Source organism: Chrysochloris asiatica, unplaced genomic scaffold (assembly GCF_000296735.1).
Source record: "Chrysochloris asiatica unplaced genomic scaffold, ChrAsi1.0 scaffold00236, whole genome shotgun sequence".
NCBI classification, from domain to species: Eukaryota; Metazoa; Chordata; class Mammalia; order Afrosoricida; family Chrysochloridae; genus Chrysochloris; species Chrysochloris asiatica.
In genome coordinates, this window is record NW_006408754.1 from 1,033,807 (window position 1) to 1,043,886 (window position 10,080).

Sequence of the window (10,080 nt, forward strand, 5' to 3'; positions counted from 1 at the left end):
AAATGTCATTTTTGACAATTAATGTTATGCCATCCCTTTTGAGTTTTGCATTCCCGAATAGTAAACCAATAAGATTCTCAGATTCAAAATCACCAACACTAGTCCATTGTAGCTCATTAATGCTTAGGATATAAATCTTTATGTGTTCCATTTCATTTTCTACAACTTCCAATTCACATAGATTCATAATTTGTATATTCCATGTTCTGATAATTAATGGATATTTACAGCTCTTTCTCCTCAATTTGAGTTGTCCTCCATCATCAAATGAAGGTCCAAAATCTTTATTCCATTCACATCATCTTGGTCAACTCTAACTTAGGGGAAGTCATATTTTGTGTACCTTCCAACCTCAGGGGCTCACCTTCTGACACTATGTGACAATATTCTGGTGCTTTTCATAATTTTTTCATATTCTGGCACTTTATCTAACAATGTTCTACTGTGATTCATTAGGGTTTCAGTGGCTAAAAATTCACAAGTAGTGTGCCTCTCCCTTTTTGTAGTCTTTCTTAGTCTGGAAGGTCCACTGAAACTTGTCCACCATAGGTGACCCTGCTGATATTTCAAATACCAGTGGCATAGCTTCCAGCATTACAGCAACATACAAGCCACCACGGTATGACAAACTGACAGACGAGTGGCTGAAAACTTTGAATAGGAAGAACATAATGCACTAGCGTGTACCTAATTTTCCAATTTGAATACTTTTAAAAGAACAACACTCATTTGAAAGGTTATTTTCAGTTCTATGTTCAACATTTTTAGTCCAATGTTTTAGTCATATGTGAAGTGTATCTTGGGGGTGAGACTTTCAGTTCACATAGAGATTTAGAGTCTCAGAAACTCTGCTAGGGTCTCTGTTAGTGGGCCCTGACTTGATAGCACACAACAATGATAACAGCAACAACACTGAAGAAAAGTCTAGTAAATATAATGGTAATGGAAGTTATTTCATATATAAATTTTTCTTATATAAAGTTATTTCCTTCTCTCAAGAATATGGAAGTAATAATCAGATATGGTACACAGTAATATTTATATGTACTCATATCCACCACTTTATTACTAAGGGTCTCATAGTAGTCAAGTCCAACAGTGGAGATAGAAGAAACCTTACTTTTTAAATTAAAAAAAAAAAAAATTGTTTTAGCATTCTTCAAATAATAAACAGTTCTACAAATCAAAAAAGAAAAAAAAAAAAAACCCACAACAACAGTCATCTAATTACCAGCCCTCTATCACATACACACACACAGACCATACATGTCATCCTCCACACCAAAATATCCATCCTTGGTGTATTAAGCCCAGAGTCTTACTAACTCTACTTCTTCAGAGATTCTCCTACCCTTAGGCAGAGAAGGGAAGGAATAGACAGAAGGAGGCAATATGGGGGTTATTTCTTAAACAACCTTTCTAATAATTATCATCCTGTTCCTCAGGCCTCCTCACACTTACAGTTTCAAAGATGCTTCACATCTACAATTTGAAGAATGTCTAGAGTTCTGTGGATGATCTCACCCTCTCACTCTCCTCAGTTTTCATCAGTCTTCTGATTTCAACTATTATCCTGCAATTTGTCAGCTTTCAAAAATTGTGACATTGTCATTTCTTCTCCTTTTTGAATTTATGGCTTAAAAAGATGCCACCTCATTGCCCCTTTTTGTCAGGGAATGTGTGTGATCTGCCATGTTTGATCAAAATTGTCAACTTTTACTTCTTACTCAAAAATTGTTACATTATGATATTTTATTTGTTTATTTTTGCTAATTAAAACTAAATTTAAAATTAAGTCCATGGTCTCTGCCATAGTTATTTTCCTACTCCCTATAAGTTTTTTTTTTCTATTTTGTGGCCAGTTCTAGATGGCTAAGTTTGTCTGATATTAGATTTCTGAATTGATGCCCCTCTCTGTGTATGGAAAATAAATTAACAGTATTATTCAGAAAAAGATAAATTAAATCATCGCAACAGTTAATGAAAATCAAGTGTTAGGCTTTCTCTACAAAATAATTTAGGATAAGTATGGAGCTAAAACTCAAAATGCCATAACAGCCAGTTCCCCATAGATTATCAGACTGCTGCAGATTAGTACTTGAAAAATAATTTTTCATATGGTTCTTCAATTTGTAGTACTCTATTTGTTGCTGTTGTTATGTTCCATCAAGCGGTTCCAACCCAGACTGACCCTGTGCAGGGTTTTCAAGGAGCAGCTTGCGAGCTTGACCCATCAACTTTATTGTTCAAATTGACTTTATAAATCCAGTGCATTAACCCACAGGGCCACACCAGGACTCCAGTACCCTATTTACCTACCCTTTTTAATGTAAGGAAACATATTTGTTTTTCAAGATATTTCCTCTGTTTGGTATCATTTTTTTGACAGAATAAATTACTCCAATATCTTTTTTTAAACTACATATTTGTATTCAACACTTATGACATTTGTTGAATTTATTACCTGTACTGACAGCAACTCTCTTAGAGCTTGTGAGGAGTGACTGCTGTGCCTGAACTGCCGACTTTGTGGTCAGAAGTTCAGTGCTTATCCTACAGTGCCACATCAGGACTCCATTAACATATTTATACCACGAAAGCTACCCAGAGGATCCTTGGTGAAACAGCAGTCAAATGAAAGTTTGGTGGTTCAAATCCACAAGCAACCCCATGTAAGAAAGATGGGGCAGTCTGCTTCTTAAATATTTATAGCCTCAGAAACTGTATGGGTCAGTTCTACTCAGCCTGTAAAGTCGCCATGAGTAAGAATTAATTCAATAACAACGGGTTTCATTTTATTTTCTTAAAGCTAATTGATGAAACTATCATCTTAATTTTACTGATTCAATAATTGAGACTAAAATGACTAGAACAAGGGAAAAGCTGGTAAATGTCAGAACAAGTATTGGAATTGTCATATAGTTCCAAAGCTGGAATTCTTGTTTTGGTTCTTTTTAATTTTTCTTTCTTAAGAAATCAGAGAATATAATCTATGGAAAGAAATGCTGTTTTATCTACATTTTGACTAATAGCATTCGATATTTATCTATAGTCTTCAAATACAAGTTAAAAATAGAGATATGTCCAAATGTGTGCTTTTTCACTTATTTTTATATTGCTTGTTTCTGAGTCGTTAAATTTACTATGGTTAGTTAAGCCTGCTGTGAACTTGTATAATCTGAGACTGTTATTACTTTAAATGGTAGTTCTTACTGCATGAGGATGCTACTGCCAACTGTCTGCCTTCAGGGAAGGAAGAAGGGCACAACCAATTCTTTGACCTACATCCTCTACCACATATTATGTATCATCAATTTGTATACTGTGAAAAGTGTGCCTGAAGGGGCTTTGATTATTTTTTTTTAGTGTGAATTCAATGTAACTAGAATACACTCACAACAAATAAATCTTGCTAGATGTACATTTGGCATCACTTGTTTTGTTTGTCTCTTTGGGCACCTACATAATAGGAGAATTATTCAGGTTTGATGTAATCCAAATCTCTGTATCTGTATTCCTATGTAGTAGATAAAGAATCCCTGGGTGCTCAAAGGTTGGCTGAAATGTTGAACTCAACCCACACATGCCTTAGAGAACAGAAGTGGTGATCTGCTTCCAGAAGTTCAAACCTTGAAAAACCTAAGGAGACTAGCTCTACTCTGACAAGCATGGGTTTTCATGAGATTAAATCTACAATATAGTCAATATCTATATTCAAATGTGAACCTCAACAATTTTAATACCAATTCTTAATCACTCTTTTACATGGAATTCAGCAAGGTCAAACAAGAAAAAAGTTAACATTTTGGTAATCTGACTTTTTCTTGATCTTGCTGATGCCGTTCTGGCTGTATCATAGATCTTAAATTATTGTCGGTGCCATGATTGGTAATAGAACAGAATATCAATCGTTGGCTTCTACTACTCTAATACCTATTGAGGACTTCTTACTTCAAGAGCCTGCTACTTTTGACGGGGGGCTTCTTCTACATGCCAGAGAATGCTCAGTCCATGCATAGAGCAGTCCAGAGGTAACAGAAAGATGCTGTCCCTTGAGTGAACCTTAACCAATAACAAAAGGAAACTGGTAGATAAGCATCACAGCTCCTTCTATCCTCAGGACACAGCTATGAGATTTGTGGTGCTGCAGGATAATGGGCTGGACTGCAAGGTTGGTTTGAATTGAAAGGTCGGTGGTTCAAACTCACCAACCACTTCTTGGAAATCCTATACATGGTTTCTGTGAGTTGGAACCTACTTGATGACACTTAACAACAACAACAACTCCTGGAGAACTAAGCAGTAGTAATTTTCTCATTAGGGTATTGACTTCCTTCCTTTCCCTAATGATGCTACTTGGGATTCCCTTTGCCAGATTTCCAGTCTGGTAGCGTAGTGGTTACAATCGGGCTGTGAACCTTAAGGTCAGTGGCTCAAAACTACCAGCCACTCCGCGGGACAAAGATGAGGCTTTCTACTCCGTAAAGATTTACACCCTAGGAAACCCAGTACAGGGTCGCTATGGGTCGGAACCAACTCGACGGCACTTAAAAACTTAACTCTTGAAAACGATGAAAGGACATTGTAGGAACCATGTTTATCAGATGATGATATAGAAATTTGATCTCTTTAATATACGAAAAGAATGCCAGCTTCTAATGTTCTCATTCCACTAGGCTTAGCTTCTAGTCATTTCCCAAATACATTCACTCTTCTGCCTAACCCGTATGTCCTGTGTTTATACTCTCTGCCACACTAGAGCAAAATAAGAGATATTTTAAACTTGTTGGGTTAAGAAGAGTGATTATTCTGCTCATGTTCAAGATAAAATGGAGCCTATCCCACAAAAACGACTGAACAAAGTCTTTTGCATCTCCATTTACTCCTTCCTTTCTAATATGCCTCCTACCTTTGAAGTCATTCTCATCTTTATTCACACCTTGCCAAGTTTCTAGGGACTAGAACATGAACATCTTTTATGGGCTTTAATTCTACCTACCTAGGTTATGCAAATGGTTTGCACTTGACAAGTAATGTAAACTGGTTAAGTGATCAACTACTAACTGCAAGATTGATTTGAACACAAGCAGAATCTCAGAATACAGGACTAACAATCTGCTTCTGATAAATCACATTCTTGAATACCCTATGGGAGCAGTTCAACTCTACACAAATGGGGTTGCCGTGAGCTGAAATTAACTGACTGAAACTAACAACAAGAACATGATTGGATTAACACCACACCCTCGGAAACCCTGTACAGGGTCGCTATGGGTCGGAACCGACTCGACGGCACTTAACAACAACAGTATGGTATGAACCTCAAGTTAACTTAACTGATAACATTTTCAAAGACCTTATTTCTAAAGCAAGGTCATGGTCACAGGTATCAGGAGTTACACCTCTAACACATCTTTTGGGAGGACATAGCAATGGAGAATTGGATAAAGATCTACATTCATAATAAGGGGGGACATGTAGATCTTCCTATGAAGTTCTTTTTGGTAATGTGTGCATCCAGAGTCAAGGCTTGAATTCTCTGGCCGTGGTTATGAATTGGGCTGCTAACCTGAAGGTAGGCAGTTCAAAACTACCAGCAGTTCCATGGGAGAAAGATGAGGCATTCTGCTCCCGTAGAGATTGACAGCCTTGGAAACCCTATGCAGGGTCACTATGAGTCGGAACCAACTCCACCGTACTTAACAACAACCCCCAGCTTGAGAAATGCTAAGCGTGGTCTTCCTTTTTGGTTTTCTGATTCCAGATATTTGCACATTTTGTTGTAATATTTGGCTTTATCTTCTCAAGCTGATCTTTGAAATTTTCTGTTCAGTTCTTGGACTTCCTCATTAGAAACCACATGGTTGATGTCACAATGAAACTAAAGGAAATCAAAAGGTTAACAGAATACTATGAAAGTTTGTATTCCAACAAATTTGAACACCTAGAAGAGATGGATACATTTTTAGAAAAACATGACCTATGTAAATTAACATAGATGAAGTAGAAAACATGAACAGACCCATAACAAAAGAAGAAATTGATCAGGTCATCAAAACACTCCCAACCAACCAAAAATAATCCAGGTCCAGAAGGCTTCACTGGTGAGTTCTACCAAACATTCAGGGAAGAGCTGTCACCAATTCTACTCAAATTATTCCAGAATATAGAAGAGGATGGAATACTTACTAATATATTATACGAAGCAAGCATAACTCTCATACCAAAACCAAGGAAGGATGTCAATAAGAAAGAAAATTTTAGATGAATATCCCTCATGACCAGAGATGCAAATTTCAAAATCCTAACCAACAGAATCCAGCAGCACAACAAAATCATAATATATCATGACCAAGTGGGATTCCTATCAGAGATGCAAGGATGGTTCAACATTAGAAAAACAATGTGTAATCCTCCATATAAATAAGAAAAAAGAAAAGAACCACATGATCATATTGATTGATGCAGAAAAAGTATTTGACAAAATCCAACATCCCTTCCTGCCTGATAAAAACACTCAAAGTAGAAATTGAAGGAAATTCCTCAACATAATTAAGAGCATAAATACAAAACCAATAGCCTACATTACTCTCAATGGAGAGAAACTGAAAGTCTTCCCTCTGTGAACAGGAACCAGACAAGGATGCCCTTTGTCACCACTCCTATGCAATATTGTGCTGGAAGTCTTTTCCAGAGCTATACAGCAATATAAGGAAATTAAAGGCATCCAAATTGGCAAAGAAAAGATAAAACTCTCTGTATTTACAGATAAAACGATCCTATACATAGAAAACCCCAAAGACTCAGTAAAAAAGCTACTAGACCTCATTGAAAAATTCAGCAAAGTGTCAAGGTATAAGATCAACATACAAAATTCAGTTGGATTTCTCTATAGTAACAATGACAACACTAAAAAGGACATTAGGAAAGGTATACCATTTACAACAGCCAACCAAGGGTGAAATAACTAGGAATAAATGTAACCAGAGAAGCAAAGGACCTATATAGGAAAACTTCATAACACTACTACAAGAAACCAAAAGAGATTTACAAAAGTAGAAGAATATACCATGCTCCTGTATAGGAAGACTTAACATTGTGAAAATGTCTATACTGCCCAAAGCAATTTACACATATGATGCAATTCCAATCCAGAATGCAACGACATTCTTCAAAGAGTTGTAAAAACAATTACAAAATTTACATGGAAAGGAAGAGACCCAGGATAAGCAAAGCACTGCTTAAGAATAAGTTTAGAAACCTCTCACTTTATGATTTCGAAATTTACTACATGGTTACAGTGGTCAAAAGAGCCTGGCACTGGTATAATGAAAGATACAATGATCAATGTAACAGAATCAAGATTCCAGAAATTAACCCATCCACATACAGCAAACTGATTTTCGACAAAGAGCCTAAATATATTGCATGGGGAGGAGATAGTCTCTTCAACAGGTGGTGTTGGCAGAACTGGAAAGTGATGTGCAAAAGACTGAAACAAGACCCTTTCATCACACCTTATACAAAAAACAACTCAACATGAATTAAACATCTAAATGTTAACCCCAGATTTATAAAGGCCATCAATGAAAAAATAGAGACAAATGTAAGGCCGCTAATTCAGGGCATACACAGACTACCAAACATTCTGAAAATTACACAAACAAAAGTAGACAAAATAGATGATTGGAACATACTAAAAGTTAAAAACTTATATGCATCAAAAAAGGTCACCAAAAGAGTAAAACGGGGACCCACAGAATGGGAAAAAAACTTTTGTAATGACACATCAGACAGGAGACTCATTTCTAAAATATATAGGAAACTAAAACACCACAAAGTCAGCAGTTCTAAACTACCAGCTGATCCATGGGAGAAAGATGAGGCTTTCTGCTCCCATAAAGATTTACAACCTCGGAAACCCTATTCTGGTAGCTATGGGTCGGAACCAACTTGCCAGCACTTAACAACAGCAAGAACAACAACACCTCTACAAGAAAAAGACAAACAATCCAATGAGAAAAATGGGCACAGCACATGAACAGACACTTCACTAAGGAGGAGATCTGGGCAGCCAACAAATATATGGAGAAATGTTCACAATCATTAGCCATTGTTGTTGTTGTTGTTGTTTGGTGCCATCAAGTTGGTACCGACTTATAGTGATCCAATGCACAGCAGAACGAAACACTGCCTGATCCTGGGCCAACCTCACTAAACTGTTGCCACACTTGAGTTCATTGGTGCTGCCACTTAGCCGATCCATCTTGTTGGGGGTCTTCCTCTTTTTCTCTGACCCTCCACCTTACCAAACATTATATCCCTCTCCAGCGACTGGTCCCTCCTGACACTATGTCAAAACAACAATGAGATATCTCACACCAGCAGTAACAGCATAGAGCAAAACAGTAGGGGACAATAAATGCTGGCGTGGATGTGGGGAGACTGGGACACTCCTGCATTGTTGGTAGGATTGCAAAATGGTCCAGCCACTCTGGGAAGCCATATGACGCTGCCTTAGAAGCTTGGAAATAAAAATACCTTATGATCCAGCAATTCCTCTATTTTGGTATTTACCAATAAGAAATACGAGTCATAACATGAGTAGATATATGCACACCAATGATCATAGAAGCACTATTTACAATAGTAAAAAGATGGAGACAGCGTAAGTACCCATCAATGGAATAATGGATAAGCAAACTATAGTACATACACACAATGGAATATTGTGGTATCATGAAGAATAACAAGAAAGCTGCAAGCCATTGTATAACATGGATGAACCTTGAGGACATTATGCTGAGTGAAATTAGTCAGTCACAAAAGGAGAAATACTGCATAGGACCATTATTGTAAAGGATTAAGAAAAAGAACCCACACTAAAAGGGGTAGAAAAAATGCTTTGCTGGTTACTGGGTTGTATGGGATGGTTTGGGGGTAAAGAAGGGAAGGTGAGCACAGGGTAGGGAATAGACACAGGATAGCTCAGGTGCTGGGTGGTGGGCAATACACAAGAAGGGGAGGGTAATGGAAGAACAAGGCGGATGGGGAACACTTAGATATGTTTGCACGGACTAAGTGGGACAGAGGTAAATAATAATATATGTACAACCTTTGAACAACAGGGCTCTTGAATACAGGGATTGAGGCATAGTTTAAATGGGTAAAAGAGGGGAAATAATGCTAAGTTGCTTGCCTGTCTTTTGAATCTTGGTTTTCCCTTGCCTATCATTGTACAATAGACACTTCATGGGGAGAGAAAGGAATAACCAGAAACATCACCATGGAAAGCTTGTAAGTCTGTCTTCAGCCTATAACTGATTTGTTGTTGTTGTTGTGTGCCATCGAGTCGGTTCCGACCCATAGCGACCCTGTATAGGGTTTCCGAGGGTGTAAATCTTTACGGGAGTAGAAAGCCTCATCTTTCTCCCGTGGAGCGGCTGGTAGTTTCGAACCGCTGACCTTAAGGTTCGCAGCCCAATTCGTAACCACTACGCTACCAGAGCTCCTTATAACTGATTGGAATACCTAAAATGGGGCTAGAACTTGCCCAGTGATGGCAGGCTTCCTGTGGCGCCTTTGCATAGTGTAAAACCATAGATAGAATCCTGAACCCTATCTAGAATCTTCTGAGGTAGGAAATTTCCACTTGAAAGGACAAGTAGACCAACCTGGTGCGGCTAGAAGAACAGAAGATATTTCTTGAAAGAAAGACCTGCAAGAAAAATAAAAAACAATAATAACAGTCTGATTGATTACTACAAGACCAAGCAATTTGTTGCCCAGGAGCCATAAAGGCAAGTGGTCGGGTCCCCTTAGCAAAACCTCCTTCTAAGAGTAAGACTCAAGGGGGATACACGAGCAGATATGTGGTCTGGCTGGTGAACACGTTGGTCAACGATAAGGGGAAGTGGGGTAAAAACAGCAATGAAGTTGTGAGCTAAGTCTGACCACATTCAATAGACTCTTGTGAACCAGGATTGAGAACTGGTTGTCCAGCAGTATGGCAAGACCTGGGGACTCCTGGGCCCAGAGACAATGACATGGACTAGACATAGAACTAGAGTGGAGAGTGAA